Genomic DNA, 23,665 nt, shown 5'->3' with positions numbered 1-23,665 from the left:
CTTTTCTATTATTGACTATCCTGTAATTTCTTTGCTCAAGGTCTCAACTAGTCATATTTGAAAACATCTAATGCAGACAATAGCATTAGGGAGAGGAAATTTTAAGAAATTTGTTGGGCCTGTCAGCATAATTCCATCTGAAAATGATTGGGGCCTGTACACATACACATTTATCCATGCATGTATGATACATACATTTATGTATGCTGGTGCATATTGTTTCCATTGTGTGTGTATGTGTGTGTGCCATAGAATTTAGCCAGAATACTTAAGGATAATTAAAAAGAGTGGTTTTTGTTCACTTGGTTTGTGGATTAGATAAGCTACACATTTTGGCCATGTGAAACAGGAACTAGAAATAGCAGTAAATTAGGAAGGAAGTTTCTTTCTCTCACATGTAACCATTTGGAAGTTGACATTGGCCATTCAGGGAAACTAGGATGACTTTGCTTCATGAAGTCATCCAGAGATCTCTTGTTGCTGTTTTGCTCATTTGCACTGTCTGAGACGGCTGACAATCAAGTTCACGTTCTAAGCAGTTGAAAGGTGGAGAATACCCCTTCATTTAAAGGCGTGATCTGAAGGTTGCACACATCACTGACCTTCACATCCCATTGGCCGGAGGTTTCCTATGAGGCACAACCGTACGAAAGCAGGGAAATCACTCTTTACTCTGAGCTTCCCTGTGCCCAGCTAAAACTTTTGTTACTTTGGAAGAGGTGTGACTAAGTATAGGGTTACAGTGTCTGTCCTACGGCACCAAAGAGTTTGTGTCTCTGAATAACAGGGGTGTCATTTTCTACAGTTGCATTATTTTCGATCATTTATTGAATGTCTGCTCAATATAGGTCAATATTAAGGCATTACCGAATGCTTTATAAATTATGCATAAGATATCTCCTTCAACTGGAAAACATAATGATCTCAAATTCCAGAACTTTGATCTCTATGGAATTTGGTTATGGGGTAGATGGCACTTAATTACTGATGGAGGCCCATTTGTTTCCTTGCAGGAGAGGGGTGGTCTGTGTCTGATGACATCTCCAATGCTGTTCTAGTCATTCATTTATTTCAATTCTTTATTAAGCTCTTTTAAGTGGACATCCTGTACCAGGCACTGCATGAGATAGAAAATGAATAGGACATATTCTCTATAGTTAGAACTTTTACAGTTGTCTCAACATCCTGTGGGGAAAAAAACAAAACCAAACCAAAAACTGGTCTTGATGATCATGGGTGTACCTGGTGAAAATCACAGGAAAAATTGCCCTAATGTCTCTTCCTCCTTATTCTGTTCACTCAGGGTCTGCTGTGCACCATATTCCCTGAACACAATCCCCTTTAGACCTGGTTGCTACCCTGGGAAATATTTTTTGAAGGTTCAAATTCTTTGTTTCTTGGGTAGTTTTTTTGGTTTTGAATTTCCTCTTTTTTTTAAAATGATTTTAAACGTTTATTTATTTATTTATTGCTTTTTAGGTGGCATATGGAGGTTCTCAGGCTAGGGGTCACATCAGAGCTACAACTGCCCACCTACGCCACAGCCACAGCAACACAGGACCTGAGCTGTGTCTGCGGCCTACACCACAGCTCATGGCAACGCCGGATCCTCAACCCACTGAGTGAGGCCAGGGATCGAACCCGCAACCTCATGGTTCCTAGTCGGATTCGTTAACCACTGTGCCACTGCAGGAACTCCTGAATTTTCTAATGTATTACCAAGTTGTCCCCACTGTAGTCACTTGGTCACGTCAAGAAGCAAGGAAAATAACTTTATTTTTAAATGTTTGTTAATTAGTGAATTTTGGAGATTAGGAAAGTCCTTTTTTAACATAACAAAGTAGACCTTTAGCTGGGAATTATGCATATTCTTTCCTTTCTTAAGCATTCAGATTTAAAACTTTACCATTTAATCACATTATAACTTTTGGATTTTTTAGAATGAATACTCAAGAAATAAAAGGCTAGTTTTAATACAAATTACTGGAATGCATCAATAACCATTAACGTCTACTAACTAAGCCTCTCTTAGGTTCATTATTTGGGTTTTATTCTTAAAATACTAAACATGGCAAAACCTATTATGACCTTCATATTGCTTACATGGTGAAGTCAGCCCAAGTGAGTGCACGCACACATGCACACACCACTCACCAAACCTTAAATGTGTTATGAAACAATAACATATTCAGCCATTAAAAAGAATGAAATAATACCCTTTGCAACATCATGGGTAAACCCAGAGATTATCGTACTAATTGAAGTAAGTCAGAAAAGACAGATATCATATGATATCACTTATATGTGGAATCTTAAAACATGATACAAATGAAGTTATTTACAAAATAGATACAGACTCATAAGCATGAAGACAGATTTATGGCTACCAAAGGGGGAAGCGGGGGAGGGGAGGGATACATTTAGAGTTTGGGGTTTTTAAAAAAAATAGCGAAGAACTGGTCATCTAGTTTTGTTTTTTTGTGGTTTTTTTTGTTTGGTTTTTGTTTTTTGTCTTTTTTAGGGCTGTGCTAGCGGCATGTGGAGGTTCCCAGGCTAGGGGTCTAATCAGAGCTGTAGCTGCCAGCCACAGCCACAGCCACAGCCACAGCAATGCCAGCTCCAAACCTTGACTGTGACCTACACCACAGCTCATGGCAACACTGGATTCTTAACCCACTGAGTGAGGCTAGGGATCAAACCTGCAATCTCATGGTTCCTAGTCGGATTCGTTTCCACTGCACCACAATGGGAACTCCCCTGGTCATCTAGTTTTATCTTTGTTTTTGTTCTTCTCTTTAGTGAGAACTTTGCAGCTTGTTTGTTTTAACAGTATTCTTTTGAGATAGTTTGAGTATTTTCTTTGAGTACTCTAGGACTGTGAGGACCAATACAGATGTTACTAAAAGTCCTGTGTAACAGAAAGTGCAGCAGTTTGCTGGGCTGTAAATACGCAGCAGTACATTTGTGGCAAAGTCAGCACTTGTTCCTAATCCCTTTTCTCCTATTGTACTTCTGTCTTTTCGTTTCTAACTTCTTCAACCTCAGACTACTCTCTGCCTTTAATGTAGAGCTATAGGTGGATACTAATTACCACAAAGACAAATCTTGTAAGGTTGCTGTTGAATGGTATGGGTAGAATCATATCACAGGGGGGAAACACAAAACTCAACCAGGGTGGGGAACAGAAAAGGAAAATGTCTCTGTTGCCACATCGCAGAAGGCAGGGAAGATTTACAGAAAGATGGAGATATCGCATCACACATCTTTGCTTTTATTTTTAATAAAGTCAAATGAGGCACTTCGGTTGGCATATATGAAACTCTTTCTTTCCCCCCATAAGATTTTACATAGTATTTCGATGGCAGGCAGCCTAACCTACTAGCAAGAGCTGAAGTCTAGGAATCAGAAAACATGAGTTTCAGGGTCAGCTCAACTCCTCATTTCAGAAGTGGAACCTTTGCATGCTTGTAATATATCCTGGGTGCCTGTTTTCTTATTTGCAGAAGGCAGGCCTTGAACTATGTCACTACCAAGATTTCTCTCAGGTCTGTGATGATCATTTTACTGGTTACTTTTATCTTAAAACTAATGCAAAATAAAACAGAAAGTCTCCAGTTTTTATAACCCTGTTCTACAAGAGCAAGGTTTGTGCATAGACTTATGCAATCCATCTTACCTTAAAGATACACACTTTTCTTGATAGCTTAAGTTCTTTATGAGTAAATTTTGTGACCTGGTGGCGTCAGGCTCTGGTCCCTGGATGGTAGCACGCCTATCTTCCTGCTGTGATCTAGGATCACTTACATAAAATCTCTTTGAACTAGTTCACAAGTGCAGCTCAACGTGTGAACTTGGTGTGGGCAGGCTTGCCAGATGTGCACCCTTTACAGATGAGAAGATACCCAGCCAGGAAGAGATAGCTGACCTGCTGGTTGTGAACATTCATCCTGGTTGTGTATTTTTCCTTTAGCCATATTCCCCTTGGATCAGATGTCTGGCCACATGCATTTAGTTCACTTAATTTGAGGTTGATAGTTCCAGTCTCATTCTTACTTAGGACCACTTGGTTTTCACAAGGCTTTGTATGGCTTTTTTGTTTTGTTTTGTTTTGTTTTGTTTGCCTTTTCTAGGGCCACACCCATGACACATGGAGGTTCCCAGGCTAGGGGTCCGATCAGAGCTGTAGCTGCCGGCCTTCACTAGAGCCACAGCAATGCAGGGTCCGAGCTGCGTCTGTGAACTACACCACAGCTCCCAGCAATGCCAGATCCTTAACCCACTGAGCAAGGCCAGGGATTGAACCCGCAACCTCATGGTTCCTAGTCGGATTTGTTAGCCACTGAGCCATGACGGGAACTCTGGCTTTTCTTTTCATGTGTCACTTTTTGTTTCATGTGTCGCTGTTCGCCGTTTGGGTAGTAGGAGTCAGTTTTAATTTGAAGGGAATATTCTATATCAGTATAAAAAATGAGTCTGATAAACAAGCCACTTTTTAACTTCAAAAGTGAGAAGGTGTGTTTCAAACACATTGAAAGTTGCGAGGGAGGAGAAAACAAAAACCAGATTGCAGGCACTCTTGTGGGAGATGAGGCTGTTTAATGAACCCCACTCCACCTACAAAATATAAGTAATCCAGTGTTTCAAAAGATGAAACGCTGATTCTTCCCTCTTAATTCCTAACACAGGTCCCTATTGCATAAACCTAGCAGCTATTCCGTCGCAGTATGTGCCTGTATTAACTTATTCAGGTAATTCAGTTCCCTTTACTAAGAACCAGTTGGGTTCAGGAAGTCAGGAGTTCAGACTTCTAGTGGTTCAAACATTGGGTGTTTGTTGTGTCACACTGATTTCACGCTCAGCATCAAAGACCAAGAGGGAAATAGCGTGAAAACTATTAATAAATGAAAGCATTGTTTAGAAAAGTGTGAAACATATAGTCTCTGCTCTTGACTGGTTTTATAGAAAAACCTTGAATGTCACTGACCCTGGGTATCCTCTTGTTTAATCCTCTGGCCTTTTGAGAGTTCTTTCAGAAATAGGCACATGCGTGGTTATTCACTCTCCATGTGAAAATGTTACAGTCATAAGGAACCCACTTCCTATGGAAGTAGTTGTTTCCGTGAGAAAATTTTCTTTGTATTGTGGAGTGTGATCAGAGATGGTTCATAAAAGGGCATTTGAAATAATGCATAGAGTTTGATCAGCAAACAAGTTAGGAGTTCCCCAGTGGCCTGGGGGTTGTGGATCTAGCATTGTCATTGCTGTGGCATGAGTTTAATCTCTGGCCTGGGAACGTCTGCATGTCGTGGGTATGGCCAAAAAAAAGAGAAAACTATTTAAAGCACTTAGTGAAATTTAAAACATTATGCAGATTATCATCTATTATCAACTTCATTTTTACAGATACGCAGGCTTCAAAGTTTTCTAGTCAGAACATTCTTTGATTATTAAACTCCATCAACCAGCAGTCTGTTCCTAACAAGTTGTCCTTTTTAGCCTTCAGGTCACTAGAATTAAAAAATAAGTAAAATTTTAAAAAAGACACTTGATGAGTGAAGACTTTAGCACTTGTTTCTCCACCTTAGCACTATTGACATTTTGGACCAAATAATTCTTTGATGTGTGTAACTGTCCTGGGCATTGAACAGTGTTTTTCTGCATCCCTGACCTTTGCCCATTAGATATCCTAGCATTTTGGCAACAACCAAAAAATGCCTCTCATGTCAACCAATGCTACAGAGCGGAAACACCCACAATTGGGAATCACTGTATTAAACAATCATTAACCTCATTTAACACCAGAAATGTCAGGATCAAGGATAAGCCTTCTCAGGGAAGGCTAGTGTGGGAAACTTAAGCTGACCTAGTAAAAATACACTATTAAAATTTTATGAGGGGAGTTCCCGTTGTGGCCTGGCAAAAAGGAACCTAACTAGTATCCATGGGGATGTGGGTTCGATTCCTGGCCTTGCTCAGTCACTTAAGGATCCGGTGTTGCAGTGAGCTGTGGTGTAGGTTGCAGATGTGGCTCGGTTCCTGAGTTGCTGTGACCGTGGCATAGGCTGGCACCTGTAGCTCTGATCTGACCCCTAGCCTGGGAACCTCCACATGCCGCACCTATGGCCTTAAAAAGAAAAAAGAATTATGAGATTTATTGAGTTTACTTGTTTTCTGGATTCATGTTTGTCAGATCTGGACCAGATCCTACAAGGTAAAGTAGAATTCCGATGTCCACTGCTTATTCTGTCACTGAAAATAAAAAAATATTGTAAAAATTCTAACTCACCCGGGCACGTTTGTATAAATGAAGGTAATAACTTTAACATCAGTTACTTGACTTTGGAATATTCTGGGCCAACTAGAAATGTCCAATACAGAGGTGGTGGTGGTTCTGGTGTGGTTTTGAGGAGCGCTGCAGGCGGTTCCCTCTGGATCTTCAGCATTGGGGAGTCAGGGGACCTAACATCAGGAAATTCTCTTAGAAAGCTCCCGGGGACAGGTGGGGAGCTTTGTCACCAGCCGGTAGGAAACCTTAAGGGCTGACTCATTTCGTTTCCTCTTCCCAGTCACTCCTGGGTGCTGAGGTGTTCAGATCTAGAAGAGCATGGTGATTCACGCTGGGGGACATTCCTGCATCTTGCAGTTTGGAAGCAGAATGAATAGGACAGGAATTAAAGCGATGTGACTCATGTCCCCTTCCCACATGGCATTTCTTGTAGAAGTCGTTTCTGTGGCACCTGTGGGTAGGGGAATCTTTGTCAGGAATATCTCCCATAAGTCGTTCAGCCATCGCTCCTACCCTGGAGCCAGCTCTCTAGGTAAACCCAGTTCTTTCCAGGGCATCACATTGGTTCCTGGGCTTCAAGCAAAGGCTGAAGATACCTGGCACTCCAGGGTTCTTCTTTTCTAACTTTTTTCTTAAAAGTTTTTTTGATTGTTTTAAATTGTTTATTAAAGTGTAGTTGATTTACAATGTTGCGCCACTTTCTGCAGTACAGCAAAGTGACCCAGTCATTCATACATATATGTGTGTGTGTGTTCATGTGTGTATATATATATATGAATATATTTATTCTTTTTTTTCATACTATCTTCCATCATGTTCTAACCCAAGAGATTGAAGAGTAGGACCCCATTGCTTATCTATTCTAAATAGTTTACATCTACCACTCCCCAAATCTCAGTCCCTCCCACTCCCTCCTTCCTCTCCCCTTGCAAACACATATCTGCTCTCCATGTCCTCGATCTGTTTCTGTTTTATAGATAGGATCACTGTGCCATGTTTTAGATTCCACATATAAGTGATATCATATGGCATTTGTCTTTCTCTTACTTCATTTAGTGTAAGAATCTCCGGTTGCATCCATGTTGCTGCAGATGGCATTATTTTGTCCCTTTTTTGGTCACCGAGTTTTAACAGACAAGATCCATGTCCCAGGCGTGAGAGCGTAGGGGGTGGACCTTCTCCTTTGACACCACTGAGTCACCATTTGGGATCTCCTGTTATTCTTAGGGATGTGTAAATACCTCTCCAGTGGGTTGGGCAAGAAGATGGTTGAGAACTGGTGGGGGCCTAAAATTTTTTGACAAACAGAAGCTAAACCTTCACACTCTTTCTTGTAAAATATTTTTTGAATATTTGTTTCCATTATGAAGGCAGCCTACAAGTTAGATAGAGAGTATTACAGTGATTTGGGTTTTTTTTTTTTTTTTTTTTTTAAGGTGATACGTTGAGTCAGGGTTTGCAATGTGCTTAAGGTCATGACATATTAATAAATGATTCAAGGCCTCATCATTTTTGAGGCCATAACTAAAACCTCTCATGACATAGTAAGTAAAGTATTTTACTGGCATCAAATCTAGATGATGTCAACGCTGAGCTACAGCTTTAACATGAGTCATAATTAAAAACCATCTTTGACAGCTACATGGCATAGAAATTAAAGGAAAAGAATACAATTTAAATGAAACTGACGCTCATCATTGTCAGTTAAATTTAGAAATAAATTCAGATCAAAACTTAAGTAATCCAGATATGAAGTACTTAATCATTTATTTTTTTCTTATTTATCATATGTTTCTGTACTGCTTGTATGTTGGAGGATCAGTTGGAAAAATGATAGGTAGTGGATACATTGGAAATATTTTAGAATTGTTTCTTTTGTCCCCCTTAAGATTTTTGCCACCCAAGACCTTAATTGTTGCAATGGAGGACGGCACTACTAAATACTATTAGTATTTTTGATTTCTCTCCGAATGACTGCTCTTGTTTTACAAAGTAGCCTTTTTTCTTTGTCCTTTTCAAGATACTGTCATTTTTCCTTAGGTTTCTTTTTTTTTTTTTTAGGGCCCCACCATAGCATATAGAAGTTCCCAAGCTAGGGGTCGAATCCTAACTACAGCTGCTGGCCTACACCACAGTCATAGCAACGCAGGATCTGAGCCTTATCTTCGACCCTCACCATAGGTCATGGTAATGCTAGATCCTTAATCCACTGAGCAAGGCAAGGGACGTCCTCATGGGTACCAGTCGGGTTCGTTATCGCTGAGCCATGATGGGAAATCCCCTTTAGGCTTTTTTATTTTTTATTTGTCTTTTTGCCTTTTCTAGGGCTGCTTCCTGCAGCATATGGAGGTTCCTAGGCTAGGGGCCGAATCAGAGCTGTAGCCACCGGCCTACACCACAGCTCATGGCAACGCCGGATCCTTAACCCACTGAGCAAGGCCAGGGATCTAACCCTCAACCTCATGGTTCCTAGTCGGATTCGTTAACCACTGTGCCACAACGGGAACTTCCCCTTTAGGTTTTTTTCAGAGGAAAATGTGTATCTTCATTGTGTCTCCTTAGAGTTTGTATTAATCATTTCACTTTTTATGGAAGTAACTTTATATACATTAGCAGTCATCATTCAGAGCTTGATGGAATGTATAGTGGTAGTATTCCATAGTCCGTCTTTTTTTTCAGAGCTAATTCTGTTATTTTTTAAAATCATGCACATTTGATATGGTCGTCTGAGGAAGAGGATTTGTATAAATGCCTGCAGTAGAGATGTCTCAGTCCCAGTTGCTACGAAGATCTCTCTGGTGTCTAAATTTAAGTCATTCATATTTCACTTATGCCTAATCTGTCTCTGTCTCGCCTTCCTTTCTCAGGCAGCCCAGAATTTTGTGCCACATCTTTGGTGAACATATGCCTTTCTTGCATCTTTTTTTTCCCTCTGCTCCTGGCTTATCACAGTATTTTGACACTTTTAATTCCAGACAATTAATTATGTGTGTATTTAAATGTTCTATTTAATATGGTGGACAGCAGACAGATGTGGCTACTGTACATTCATAATTTGGCATACTTTTTTGAAGATTGAGTACAAAAAAAGAATATAAAACGTCTCCTTTTAAAAAATATTGATTACATATTAAAATGATAATATGGATATGTTGGGTTAAATAAAATCTGTTAAAATTTAATTTCACCTGCTTTTTCATTGTTAAAAATTTTTTTTATTTAATTTTTTTCTTTTTACAGCCGCACCCAAGGCATATGGAAGTTCCTGGGCTAGGGGTCGAATTGGATCTGCAGCTTCAGGCCGACGCCACAGCCATAGCATCACCAGATCCAAGCTGCATCTGTGATCTATGCCGCAGCTTACAGCAGTGTAGAATCCTTAACCCACTGAGCAAGGTCAGGGATCGAGCCTGCATCCTCATGGACACTATGTTGAGTTCTTAACCCACTGAGCCAGTACAGGAGCTCCCTTTTTTACCTTTTAAAAAAAAAACACAAAAAACTGGATACTGGAAACTTTAAAATTGCACGTGTGACTCACATAATGTTTTAATCAGGCAGTGCTGCTCCAGAATCTGTATAGTTTATTTTCACCTTAACACCCAGATTCAGTATTTTACTCAAGGCCTGATAAAGTATATGATGTGGGAAGAATATTTTACTGTCTTCATATTCTGTGAATGCTTCCGTTTACTTTTTACACTCTTCTAGTATTAAAGTTTAGCAAAAAATGATGAATATATCAAACTTTTCTTTTGTGGTTCTACAAATTTGGCCTCTTTGATTTCCTTCTCTGTGTTTTCTCTCTGCCTTTGACTTTCTTTCTTAAGAGCATTAGTGGACACCCTTTCAATGGTTGTGCCTTGTTTGCTTGCCAGCCTGCAGAGATAAGGGGTCATTGAGTGTGAGCTTTGATCTGCTTGTTTGAGTTTGTAAATCTGCTACTTGAATGTAGACAGAGGCCCCTAGGAGGTCTTTTTTATTCTTCTTTTAAAAATAAATTTCAAGTGACTAATTAGAGGACATTTATCAGAAGTCACGTACATGACTTCTTGGACGTAAAGGTTATTGGATCCTAAAAGATGACCGAGGAAGCACTACAATGTGTTCTTAAGAAACTTTTTTTTTTGTTTTCAAACCAGCCTGGTGAATTAAAGAGCATTTGAAGCTTTAGTGAAATTCTACATGAACTTCATAGCCTTTTGCTGAATCTGTCACCTAGGTGCCTCATTCAAAGGAATTTGGAGCTGGCCTTTTCACTGGCCATTTGGCATCGTCTCTACTGAGAACAGCCCCCATTGCTCTTCTGCTCATTAAGAGCAGGATGTGGAATTCTGCAGGCGGAGACATCACTAACCCATTTGAGGACAGCAAGTGCAGAAAGTCAGAAGGTTTTCTTTTGGATCAGTGAATTCGTCTGTGGCTGTGGAGCTGAAACATGAAACAAACCAGCTCCAGAGACACAGCGTCTTGCATTCATAGTGGAAGAGATTTGATGAGTGGCCGGGTAGTAACACAGACATGATTCGTGTTCTATCTCCTGATGACGAAAGGCTCCAAATACTTTGAGTGTACTGATAGTACATTTCTTAAATGCTAAATATATCTAACTCTTGTCAGCTAATTGTTTGTCAGGGTCATTGTCTGCTACCCTTAAATGCTAAGGTCAAACTGTCCTTCCAGTTTTGTACATCTAAAACTATGTCTCTGTGAGAGAGACCAGGGAGGAAAATATTATAAAGCGTACATTTGTGTCACTTGGTTAGCTTAAAATTTTGAAAGCAATCACTGCACATGCACTTAAGCTGTTTACTCTGGTTATTATTTATTCTCCTTATCTCCTCTTGTTTTGTTTGGAACTAGATTGTAGAACGTTAGATCTGGGGGAAAAAAAACCTTAGAGACAGTTTGTTTTAAGCTTTCCATGTTGCATATTAGTAAACCAGGTTTAAAGAAGGGAAATGCCTTTTTTTTTTTTTTTAAGTTCTTCATGCTAATGGATAGCACAGTTTAAACCAGAATTTGAATTTCTGACATTGCAGGTTAGTAGTCTTTCTGCCTACATTTGTCTCTTCTTGCTCAAAAAGTTTCAGGCGGATCCAGACATCTGTGTTTTTCATTTCAAAGAAACAACACCTGCCCCTCTGATCCTCAGTTACTTCATTTATAAAACGATAGGTCTTGGTTAGACGATTCCTAAGATTTATTTTTTGTTCTGCTTCCACAAATTATAGCCCAAGAGTTATTTCTTTTTTGAATGTGGACAGTGTCATTACCTCAACTACATGTTTCCAATCTTTAAGAAAGCCACTTCTATTTCAAGGTTATATTGAGTAACATTCAAATTACAGATGAAACCAAAGAGAAAAGAAGGAACGTGAGATTCCCTTGCCCGGGTGGAGTGGAGGGATGGGGGGTGTGTGTGTGTGTGTCTGCGCACGTGCGCGTGTGTGCCCTACGTCTGAGCATCTCTGTCTGGGTCAGCGGGAGGGAGGGAGGCCAGGCTGTTGGGCTTCTAGATTTGGTAATAGAAATCAAACTTAGGTTACCAAAGGGGAAACTGTGAGGAGGAGGGAGAACCTGGGAGGATGGGATTAACATATACACACTACTATATATGAAAGATAACTAATAAGGACCTACTGTATGGCACAGAGAGGTCCACTCAATGTTCTGTAATAACCTATATAGGAAAAAAGAACACACACACACACACACATACATATGTGTATATATACACACACATAACTGATTCACTTTGCTGTAAAACCTGAAGCTAATACAAAATTGTAGATCAATTATACCCCAATAAAATTTATTAAAAAAAGAAGAGAAAGCCTGGCTCTCTTGTCTTCTTCTTCTTCTTCTTCTTCTTCTTCTTTTTTTTTTGTCTTTTTAGGGCTGTTCTCTTGGCATATGGAGGTTCTCAGGCTAGGGGTCAATTTGGAGCTGTAGCTGCCAGTCTACACCACAGCCACAGCAATCCCAGATCCAAGCCCCATCTTCGACCTACACCATAGCTCACAGCAATGCTGGATCATTAACCCACTGGGCAAGGCCAGGGAATGAACCCTTGTCCTCATGGATACTAGTCAGGTTCGTTAACTGCTGAGACACAACGGGAACTCCTATTGTCTTCTTCTCTGGTCATATCTGACTGGTTTCTAAGGCCTGTAAGCAGGCCAGGCGAGCTACTGCAGGTCCGCCTTGGGAGTTGAGAGAAGGACTGATAAGAACTCTTACAGTGCTGAGCAAGATGGCCCACCTTCCCTGCTTCTGTGCTGTCAGTTGGGCGTGTTCTTTCTTCATCATCCTCTTTCATTTCTCTGCCACACCTACCCAGTTCAGCTTGATTTACCTTCATTCCTATTGCTTCTGAACATTGGACCATGGAGACGGTGTGGTTGGGAGTAGAGAACCCACGGTTTGGAACAGAAGGATTTGCATTCTGCTGCCAGCTGGGGACCCTTGGCCAAGTCCACAGCCTCCTTTCAGCTGCAGCCTCCAGAGGCCTGGGCACCCTTGAACACTTGTTGCAATCCTAACACATTCACTTTAGTGCTTTTGTCACTTACTGACTTTTACGGTCATCACTGTCACTTTGACTGCAGAAACGCATCCTGTGTCTCCCTTGGGCTCCTCACCGGCATGTACATTCGCCATCTCCATTTAACTCCTTCTGTTGCCTAGGGGGTCAGCCAACTAGTTGGCTTGTTATTTTAGGATTGGGGAACGAAGGCAAAGGTTTATTCTCAAGAAACGATGCCGTGAAGGAATGTGGCTGATACAGGGTCCTATGTAGGGAGATGCTGTTTTCTGTTAGTCTTCGGCTGGAACTAAAGCAATTAACCAGAAGACAACACAGCACTTTGGAGATAAGAGCAGAGGCCCTGCGTGTCATGAGTCGGGCACGAGCATGTTTCCTTTCATATGTGCACATGGACAGTGCCAGCTTCACAATTCAGAACAGGGAGTCAACTCCGAAGTGTGTCGGGTTTATTGCCTTTCACCTCTTATCTCCAGAAAAGACAGCATATGGCCCTGTTTTTGTACACGCCTGCTGTGACAATTCCTTCTGTCAAAAATGATTTTCTCCAGAAGGATAGTATGTAAATTCTTGGCCGATCATTCCCAAAAGAAAGGGAATAGTGTCGGTTAAGTAGCATTCCTGAAAACACTGCTTTGACATGTGAAAGAGGAATTAACAACCGCATTTAAGTGTGGACGCTCTGTGTTTTTAATGATATTAAGAAAACACAGTTTTATAAACAGTAAAGAATGCTTTCTTCCTGAACTGCTTCCCTTGACTTGAGAGTTGTGGGATTTTCTTTGTTTGTTTGTTGCTGTTGTTTTTGCTTTTAGTAGAGTTTCCTATTCCAGAGGGGAAGGGGAAAGTGTCAGATAGATTTGGACGGCAGTTATTTGTGAAATCAGCTTAAAGGGAAGACTGGGTTCTGTCTTGCGTGATATTGGAATTTGCCATAATAAACCATCACCCAGTTTTGAGGATTAACGCTGCAGGATGTCTTATTTGTATGATTGTTCCGTGTCTAGCTTCTCATATTATTTATTATTATAATATTTAGAAGGAGACGTGGAAACTAACAACATTACAAATCAACTATACTGCAATTAAAAAAAACTACAACGGAAGGAGATGCGGCCACGGAGTTCCACTTTAAGTTTTCGTTATGTTCAATAAACCTTTCTCCTTAAATCCTTCCCGAACCGTGTGAGGAGGAGGAAAGCATTACTCTTTCCTTCTAAATAAGTAGGAACTCCCTCCACTTAAAATTAGATGATGCACCATTATTTATTTATTTATCAGTTCTTTGTAAATTGGTAAAACTTCTTTCCTTCATAACTGTTAAAAAACTACACTAAAGGCTACTTAGGGTCACAGGCCTGTCTGCCAGAATTTATCTGTTTGGCTGCCTAGGAATCTTGTTTCTATGGAAATTTTTCTTAATTTGTATTGGGCATTTCAAGAGTGAACTTTCTCTTTTGCCCCTTATTAGCTCCAATCAGGAGTTTGTAGATACAGTACTTATGTCATTAGCAGTGTAATTATTTTCCCATTGTTTGGTGGCCATGGTTCAGATGCAGGTTTAATAAGATTTGTCAGACTGCTTTTAGTACTGGATAACTGGTGCTGCCCTGTTGTCAAAGTATTGTTTAATACTTAATGTTTAACACAAATCCAGCCTGTCGAAGGATAACTGGACTTGGGTTTCATTATTTTGCATTTCTTTTCTTCCTTTTTTGTATAGGGCCTAACCTGTGGCATATGGAAGTTCCGAGGCTAGGGCTCGAATCAGAGCTGTAGCTGCTGGCCTACACCACAGCCACAGCAAAGTCAGATCTATGTTGCGTCTTCGACCTACACCACAGCTCATGGTCCTTAACCCACTGAGTGAGGCCAGGGATCGAACCCACATCCTCATGGATACCATTTGGGTTTGTTCCACTGAGCCACGATGATAACTCCCATTCTGCATTTCTTTTTTCTTTCTTTTCTTTCTTTTTTTTTTTTTTTTTTGTTGTCTTTTTTGCCATTTCTTGGGCTGCTCCCACGGCATATGGAGGTTCCCAGGCTAGGGGTCAAATCAGAGCTGTAGCCACAGGCCTACACCAGAGCCACAGCAACGCGGGATCCTTAACCCACTGAGCAAGGCCAGGGATTGAACCGGCAACCTCATGGTTCTTAGTCAGATTCGTTAACCACTGAGCCACGACAGGAACTCCTATTCTGCATTTTTTACAGGTCAGGTAAATGGAATTCTGTAACTGGGAAGAGAGGGAAGCTTTTAACACATTTATTTAAACATTACTCTTAGCTCTAGTAATTTGGGTAAAGCTGTTCTGTTCTAATCAGAATCTGGTTTTATTAAAAGTACCCCTCAGGTTTTTGCAAAGCATGGTTCACATCAATAGAAAATGGCTGGTTAAAATCTTCTAAGTCATCTGACTAATGCAAAAATATTATCATAGAATACACTAGAATTTGTAATTTTTTTAATGAGGTTTGTATATATCAGGCACACACAAGTGCGTTTTGAGAAAGTAAACTTGATTTTCTGAAATTCCCCATTGGCGGGTGCCATGTTTGGTAAAAGGACACAAATGTGTGTTTTGAGCAGCTGCTTTGTTAAAAGGTGAGCCCCAGTCTGTCAGGGTGAGTTAGGATTGGCCAGGACTCAAGGGTCTGTGATTACATTTCATCTGTTTGCTGTCTCAACAGATGGATCTGCTACTTTGTGAATTTGTAATTTGTCCTTCAGCAATGACTAGATACACCAAGGACTGTGGGTTCCATTGACCAGAAAGAGTTAATGATGCTTTTCAGTAGGATGTTATGTTTCCCATAGTAGTTTTTAAATTTATGGATCAAACTTTTTCAGATCTTTGGAAGTTGTCTCAAAAGCTTGATCCAAGGAAAATGAGGCCATTTGTCTTTCCAGGGGTTTCCATCTCCTCTCAACACCTAAGTGTTAATGGGATAAGTAAAAATGGTTTTCACTTCTTAAAACCTTCAGGCTATCATGTGGAGGGGGTCAAAAATGGAAAGGTTACAGCTTCCTCTGTCTACCAGGTTTTGTTATGGAAACTGTTCACCAGATAATTGGGTTTAATTTGAAACAGAGGAGAAGATTTGTATTGTAAACAAGAAAGTTCTTTGAAGATAAATCTTGTCGGTAGCTGTTGGAAGGATGTTGGAGGAAGCCTTGAATTTTTTTTTTTTTTTTTTAATGGCCGGGAGTGAGAGAGGGTGTTTTGTTGGCTTTTTTTTTTTTTTCCCACCCCCTTCCCTTGCTTTTTTTGCTAGACTGCAAAGTGTTAGTGGGGCTGGAAGGTGATAATTAGTAGTCTTCACCTGATTTTTTTTTTTTTTTTTTTTTTTGCAAGCAGACTAATTAAAATGTATAACAACTTTCACTTTTTCCTCCAAAAGGGAAACATACTTCTTTTGACAGCTGCCTTTCTGACCCTCAGCACTCCTCTCTGCAACCTTCTTTGTTTTATTGACTGAGTCTTTACACAATTGAGAAAAACTCTAATATGCTTATTTGTAACTCTTAAAGTGTTAGGAGAAGGACTCCCATTTGTAAATGCAAGGTTTGTACCAAGATTATACGCCTGTGAAGTCATTTATTCAGCAATTCTCCTGGTTTTTACCTGGGGCTTTTTCTTACTTAGTCTTGTGTCATTTTAAGTGCCTTAGAAAATAGTGTTTCTATGGTCCTCCATGTTACAACAATATATCACTGATTCAGTGGTTTCTGTGTTAATATGCATACCATCTCTCATTCCAGACTTTACTATCACACCAAGAACCAACTCATTTGTCAACATTTTCGACACAATATCTGTAGGTGTTGATGGGTAGTAGATGTGTGTGTAGGTTCATATTTTAAATTTTAGGTGCCTCCCTTCAAATAATGTATTATTCCGGATTAGCTTTGATTTTATAGTCTAAAGTGGTGCTAGATTTTTATGAGACAGTCACTACAGTAAATGTACTACAGTAGAACATTCTAGAACATGCAGCTTTTTGTTGTCAAACTTGTGGGGTAGTTTTACTCTTCAAGATTTTCACCATCTCAGAAAATATTTGGCATGGAATTGGTAACATGTGCTAAGTTTTTGTGTGTGTGTGTGTGTGCATGCATGTGTATGCACACATGTTTCTAATCAATGCCTCTTTGTACATAACTTTGACTTTTGTACTTACATTCAAAATGATTTTGGGAGTTCCCCATCGTAGCTCAGTGGTAATGAACCTGACTAGTATCCATGAGAACTCTGGTTCGATCCCTGGCCTCTCTCGGGGGCTTAAGGATCCTGCATTGCCATGAGCTGTGGTGTAAGTCGCAGATGTGGCTGGGGTCTGGCGTTGCTGTGGCTGTGGCATAGGCCAGCAGCTGCAGCTCCGATTAGACCCCTTGCCTAGGAACTTCCATATGCCGAGGGTGTGGCCCTAAAAAGACAAACAACAAAAACCAAAATAATTTTCACTAAATATTTCTGTAGCTAAAGTGTAAAAAGTTATCACATGTTAACTGTGATATGATTAATGCAGAGATGCTAAAGCTAAATTATAAATTGTTATAAGGACTTGATTTTGCTTTTTTAAAATGCGTGATATGTAAGATACTTAACATTCTCTAGGAAAAAGAATAGTTTAATTAAGCCAGAAACAAGAGTCTCTGAAAGTCAGAAACAGATGATTAGCTCATTCTGTGGACTTCTTCACTGCTTAGTACTTCGAAGTTACACAATTTTTTGAAAATTTATAACTAGTATATAATTTATATAGATAATATTTTTCTTCCTCAGATGAAAAAAATAAGTTCAAGACACCTATCTAGCAAGAAGAAAAAACCTGCCAGAAGGTTGATGCTCATAAGACATGTAGAACACTTTCTAGCCCCCGATTTGCTCATGGTGACTGACTGCTGGCAGGAAATAAACATTTTTAAGAACCTCACCTTCAAAATCTCAGAGTCGAGAACTTGGTGAATAAGCCCTGTGAGTAAATAGCATGAAGATATTCAAGAGAAAGTGTTCTACTCATTTCCCATTTTTTACAAACATTCAGTTATGGCTTTTTGCGATAGATCCTCAATTACGTGGTGGAATAGGGTTTGTAAAATTTTTTTTTCTAGTTAATTACAGTCATACAGGGGTTAACCAGGAACCTATTTATATTCAAGCTCTCTATTTTTAAACATTTTTCTAAAATGTGTTAGGAAACTTTTGCTATTATAACACCAATAAGGAATGTGATTCATTAAGGACAGTGCATTGACCTGGGTGAAGATTTTTTTGAATTTGAAGTTTCATTTTAGAGGTCTGTGACACAGGCCATGCCCCAGAAGTTAGAGGAGAGCAGAAAAGTTTTATCAAATGACTGATATGAATTTGTTCTGATGTCAAATTGAATTTTTCCTCTAAGGTTAGAGTAAAAAAAAAAAAGAATTTTTAAACTTTAAATGTATATAATTGATGGGTTCTGCTTAATTGAGACTTACTGTATGTATTTCTTCTTTTGAAAATCTTACTTTGAAAAGGATAGAAGAATCTGAAAGTATTCCAGAGCCTTGTAAAATTCATGCTTAATAGTTTGCCTCATTCAGATTTATTTTGATTGGCGTGCGATTCCTATGTTGTGTTCTGAAATACCCGAAATCACAACATCTTGATAGAGTCTGCTCTATTTTTGAATTGTTTTAAATAGTAACTTAAAAATTTGCATTAATTGAAAAGTACCTTGTCATAACATTTGCTTTGTGTCATGAAAGGTTATCTATATTTGGAAGTAACATTTTGGTAAAAGGAAGATTATGGAATATTTATGAACTTTCTCTCACACAGATTCGTAGGTTATTAGAACAGGATGGAACTTCAGAGCTTTTCAGCCACAGCCTTCTCAGTTTACAGTGAAAGGAAATGAGGTCCAGAGACATTAAATGACTTGCCCAAGGACACACAGCTGAAGAGCTGTATAAAATGAACTGTAACCCTGGACTCCTGGTTCCAGGCCAAGAATTTCTACCATGGAAAATTCTCTCCAATAAACCTGATAATAATTTCAAAAAATTATGGTGTAAAGCTGGAAGGGAATGCATTTTATTTTCAGTACACTTCATTCACTTCATTATAGTGAATTAGATTTTTTTTTTTTTTTTTTTTGTCTTTTTTAGGGCCACATCTGTGGCATATGGCCCTTCCCAGGTTAGGGGTCCAATGGAAGCTGTAGCCGTAGGCCTATACCACAGCCACAGCAACTTGTGATCCAAGCCATGTCTGCTACCTACACCACAGCTCATGGCAATGCTGGGATCCTTAACCTATTGAGCGAGGCCAGTGATCGAACCCTCATCCTCATGGATACTAGTTGGATTCATTTCCGCTGAGCCACTACGGAAACTAGTTTTTGAATACACATATATATGTTTAAGTAGTTAAATTTGCTTATTAAATATGTTTACTTCAGTTTGTGAATTAATTATAAGAATAAGTTTACCTGGGTGAAGATGAAGTTACTTTTTTTTTTTTTTTCTAGGGCCACACCTGAGGCATGTGGAGGTTCCCATATGGGGTCGAATCGGAGCTGCACCTGACAGCCTACATCATAGCCACAGCAATGCGGGATCCAAGCCCCATCTGTGACCTACACCACAGTTCACTGCAACGCTGGATCCTTAACCCACTGAGCGGGGCCAGGAACAAACCCAAGTCCTCGTGGATGCTAGTCCGGTTTGTTAACCTCTGAGCCACGATGGAACTCCTGAATTAACTTCTTCTCATGACCCAGTTTTAGGACCGTTGCATCTTCACAAGCTCACTGGCAGGAATAGGGATACAGTTGAAAACAATCAGTTTAAATTCTTAGATTATTTCAGGGTTGTTTTTTTAATGTTTGAAGAAAGATGAAAATTAATTATTGTCGGTTGATGGCTCTTAATTTCAGAATACCAAGAGTTATAATTTCAACTTGCATGCAACTGAATTTTATGGTAGAGAACAGATACTTGTGCACTCCTAATTTTGTTTTCATTAAGTTCTTTAGGAACCTTTTAGTGCATGTATACGTGGCAAATATTTTCACGGTCATAATATTTGGTACAGAACCAAGAGAAACTGTTGATAATACTATTTATAGTAGTCTGCCTTTATAAATCTGTTTAAGTAACCAAAATCAATAATATAACCAACTGGAATTAACACTGATTGCCTTCTGGGAGAGACAGACAGAAAAAAGTCACAGCCAGTTGGCATCAAATTATAGCAAGAACTCAGTACCACTGGCCGCAGCTAATAGAGGTTGCCAGAAAAAGTGCACTTCTGGGCCATTGGTATTCACATGTGCAGCCTGTTTTCATATTATGGAGCCAAAAACTTTTTTTTAAAATGGCATTTTAGAATCCTGATGATTTTTTTGGGGGGGGGAATTTGTATAAATATCAGTCTATCAGTTGGGATTAAGACTCTTACATTACTTCCTTCCTTTCTTTTTTTTTTTTTTTTTTGGCTTTTGTCTTTTTATGGCCGCACCCACGGCATGCGGAGGTTCCCAGACTAGGAGTCCAGTCCAAGCAATAGCAGCCAGCCTACACCACAGCCATAGCAACGCGGGATCCAAGCCCCATCTGCAACCTACACCACAGGTCGCAGCAATGCCAGATCCCCAACCCACTGAGTGAGGCTAGGAATCCATGTGGAACCCGAGTCCTCGTGGATACTAGATGGGTTCGTTTACCACTGAGCCACGAAAGAAACTCCTACTTCCTTTATTTCTTAATTGTCTATTGATTACCTACCTGCTCTAAGTACCTATTAAGTAACTAGTGAAGGCAGGGTGATCTTTCAAGGCAAATAATATTTTGAGGATAGTAATCAGCTCTGTTGTTTATATGTGTGTAGTTTTCCTGACTTCCAGGATAACACTCTAAATTTTTTTATAATCTGAAAGCCAGTTTCAAATTACAGTGTTAGGGATTCTTTGGTGATTAGCATTGCTCAGTATTTCTTAATAGCCCATTTTAATGCTTCACGTTTCCTTCTAATTTCCATTTCTCGGATAAGTAGTTTTGGGCCACAACCCCCACCTCTTGCCACCTCTCCCACAATGAGCCAAATAAATACGGCTTCTAATGATGATAATTTGTTTTAAACCACAAGATAAGTTTTGGGACTTTGTATATTTAATTTACATTAAGTGCCTAAACTTTTGACTTAAAAAGGCAAGGGAATAATCTGCACATTCACTTAAAAAATAATAATCTGCTGCTCTGCAGTTGCCTTTTGCCAAGGTACGGTACTGTCACTCACCAATGGATACTCAGTGTGGAAATGGGCCTTTTGCCCTCGAGAAAGTCCTACGGCCTTGACTGCAGAGCTGGACATATAGAACCAGAAAAAGGAGATTTCGGTCTATGGTACTGTACTCTGTGTTTCTAGTTAAACTGGAACAAGACAAAACATTTTAAGAAATGATTCTCGTTTGCAGCAACGTGGATGGAACTAGAGACTCTTATCCTGAGTGAAGTAAGTTAGAAAGAGAAAGACAACATATGATATCACTTATATCTGGAATCTAATATATGGCACAAATGAATCTCTCCACAGAAAAGAAAATCATGGACTTGGAGAACAGACTTTTGGTTGCCAACTGGGAGGGGGAGGGAGCGGGATGGATTGGGAATTTGGGGTTAATAGATGCAAACTGTTGCTTTTGGAATGGATTGGCAATGAAATGCTGCTGTGTAGCACTGGGAACTCTGTCTGATCACTTATGATGGAGCATGATAATGTGAGAAAAAAGAATGTATACATGTATGTGTAACTGGGTCACCTCTCTGTGCAGTAGAAAAAAAATTGTATTGGGGAAATAACAATAACCAAAAAAATTAAATTAAAAAAAATAATGAAATGATTCTGCAGAGATGGGTCCAGATATCCAGCCTGGCTTGAAAATTTTCATTTCTTAATTCTCTGGGCATTTTGCAGTCAGTCAGTTCCAAACACTTGGGAGTTTCATTTCTCCATTTAATAAAGTAAAAAAAAAAAAAACACATTTTTTTCTACTAAAATTAACTCATGGTTTCTTCATTTATAGAAAACATTATGGTTTCCCCCCAAGAGAGGAAGGAACCATTTGCTTGCTTATACTTTCTTTTCTGACTGGGGAAGGAGGACACAGATGAGATTCATGGTGGTGGTGGTTTCAGCCCCTCCCCTGGAGTGAGTTGCTGTGACGTGGGGGGCATTTCAGGACAGATGGCCTTGGGAAGGGGGAACACACATCAGCTTCTCACACTGCACGTCCATCACTGGATCCCTCTTGAGCACTTTGAGACATAGGAAGAGACGTAGGTGGAAATGGAGAGGACAGAGAAAGACGGAAACAGGTGCACAAGTGGCCAGTTGCAGCTGTGAGAAGCTGTTCATTAAGACCAAAGTAGGGCGTTATTGTAGGGCAAACTAATTGTATTTCAGTTTTACTTTTGTGTATTTGGAATCCTTCTTAAACAATCAAGGAAATTAGAAATGCTTTCATGCTTAGGGCAGGTTTTTGTAATCTATTGTGTGCTTCAAGCTATGCAAGCTATTCAGGCAGTTTGGTTTCCTGGATTCCAGAGAGGTTTATTCCTGTCCTTTAATCAATTCTTTCTCGTTTTAAAACTCTGAGTCCCCAAGAGCTGCTATTTCAGGCGAACATAACGTTTTACTCAAATAAAATTGCACATAGGTATTAAGTAAGCTCGGTGAGTTTAAATTCCGAAATGTGTTGTGGTGTATTTGTTTATAAATCACAGGTGTGGGTACAGTCAAGTCTCCAGGTGGCTTTGGGAGAAATTTAAATTAATAAGGTGCTGGTAAAGAAATGCAGACGGGTGCAGATGGCTTTGAGAGGCAGGGAAATTTCACCACTGACTTCATTATGGGTGATGAAAATAAGTTGTCTGGAGTCAGGAGGGTCATATAAATAGCTCCAGGGGTCAGATGACTCTGCTAGGGAGATAGGCTATGTGTGTACTTGAAAATTGTGGAACATGGGAAGCTCTGGAATGTTCTCGAACAGAAATTTGGGTATACAAGTATTAAGTGGGAAGCAACCTCCTGAAGTATTCTAGATGTAGTGTAATTGGAAAGTGATTTAAATAATTCCCATTAATTCTAGTCATGACCAATAATTATGTTAGAGGTGAAATATTAGGTTTTACGTTCCCAAGTTGCCATGGACACTAGATGGTCAGTTTTTCACTGGGGGGATGGGGGGGGGTAGAATCAGATATGAAATGCCCCAACTATTATGATACTAGTACCTGTTAACAAAGTTTTCAAAATTTCCCTTCTTTAAAACATGTCTGAGTGAATTCCAGTTTACCCCTCTTTGTGGAGTGAGTTTTACTCACCTGCATTCAGAGCTTTCTCAGTGGAGCAGACAGGGGTTAAGCATCAGCTAGGGAGTTAACATATGTCATCACCATACAGTGGCCTGTCATGAGCCTTTTTCTCATATTTACTGTAAGAACTGTAGAGATTCTAAAAATGGTAGTCCTTTAAGGAATTCCTATTGTGACTCAGCAGGTTTAGAACCCGATGCTGTCTCTGTGAGCATGCGGGTTTGATCCCTGGCCTTGCTCAGTGGGTTAAAGATCTGGCATTACTGCAAGCTGCAGCATGGGTCACAAATGTGGCTCAGATCTGGTGTTCATGGCTGATGCGTAGGCCTCAGCTGCAGTTCCAGTTTGACACCTAGCCTGGGAACTTCCATATGCTGCAGGTACAGCCATGAAAATAAAGGAAAAGAAGGAAAAACTGTAGTCCTTCATGTTCCAACAAAAAGTCTTTAGGTTTTCTTGTAAATTT

At 39.8% G+C, this 23,665-nt stretch overlaps 1 protein-coding gene and 1 long non-coding RNA gene across 2 annotated transcripts in view; both read left to right on the top strand.

Moving 5' to 3' along the window:
• Window positions 1–23,665, top strand: part of CDH2 (cadherin 2) — a 232,270-nt gene that overhangs the window by 61,729 nt on the left and 146,876 nt on the right. The gene's annotated exons all lie outside the window — the stretch shown is intronic.
• Window positions 11,977–18,988, top strand: LOC146402786 (uncharacterized). The gene is made up of 2 exons (XR_014805144.1): window positions 11,977–14,608; window positions 17,206–18,988. It is a non-coding gene; the product is annotated as an uncharacterized LOC146402786 (long non-coding RNA).

The sequence above is a fragment of the Sus scrofa genome, chromosome 6 (assembly GCF_054392235.1).
Source record: "Sus scrofa isolate SSC_HxYL_T2T_F1_AM1 chromosome 6, Sscrofa_HxYL_maternal_Yorkshire_Landrace_v2.0, whole genome shotgun sequence".
In the NCBI taxonomy this organism is placed as follows: domain Eukaryota; kingdom Metazoa; phylum Chordata; class Mammalia; order Artiodactyla; family Suidae; genus Sus; species Sus scrofa.
This window is presented reverse-complemented; position numbering and strand designations above follow the sequence as displayed.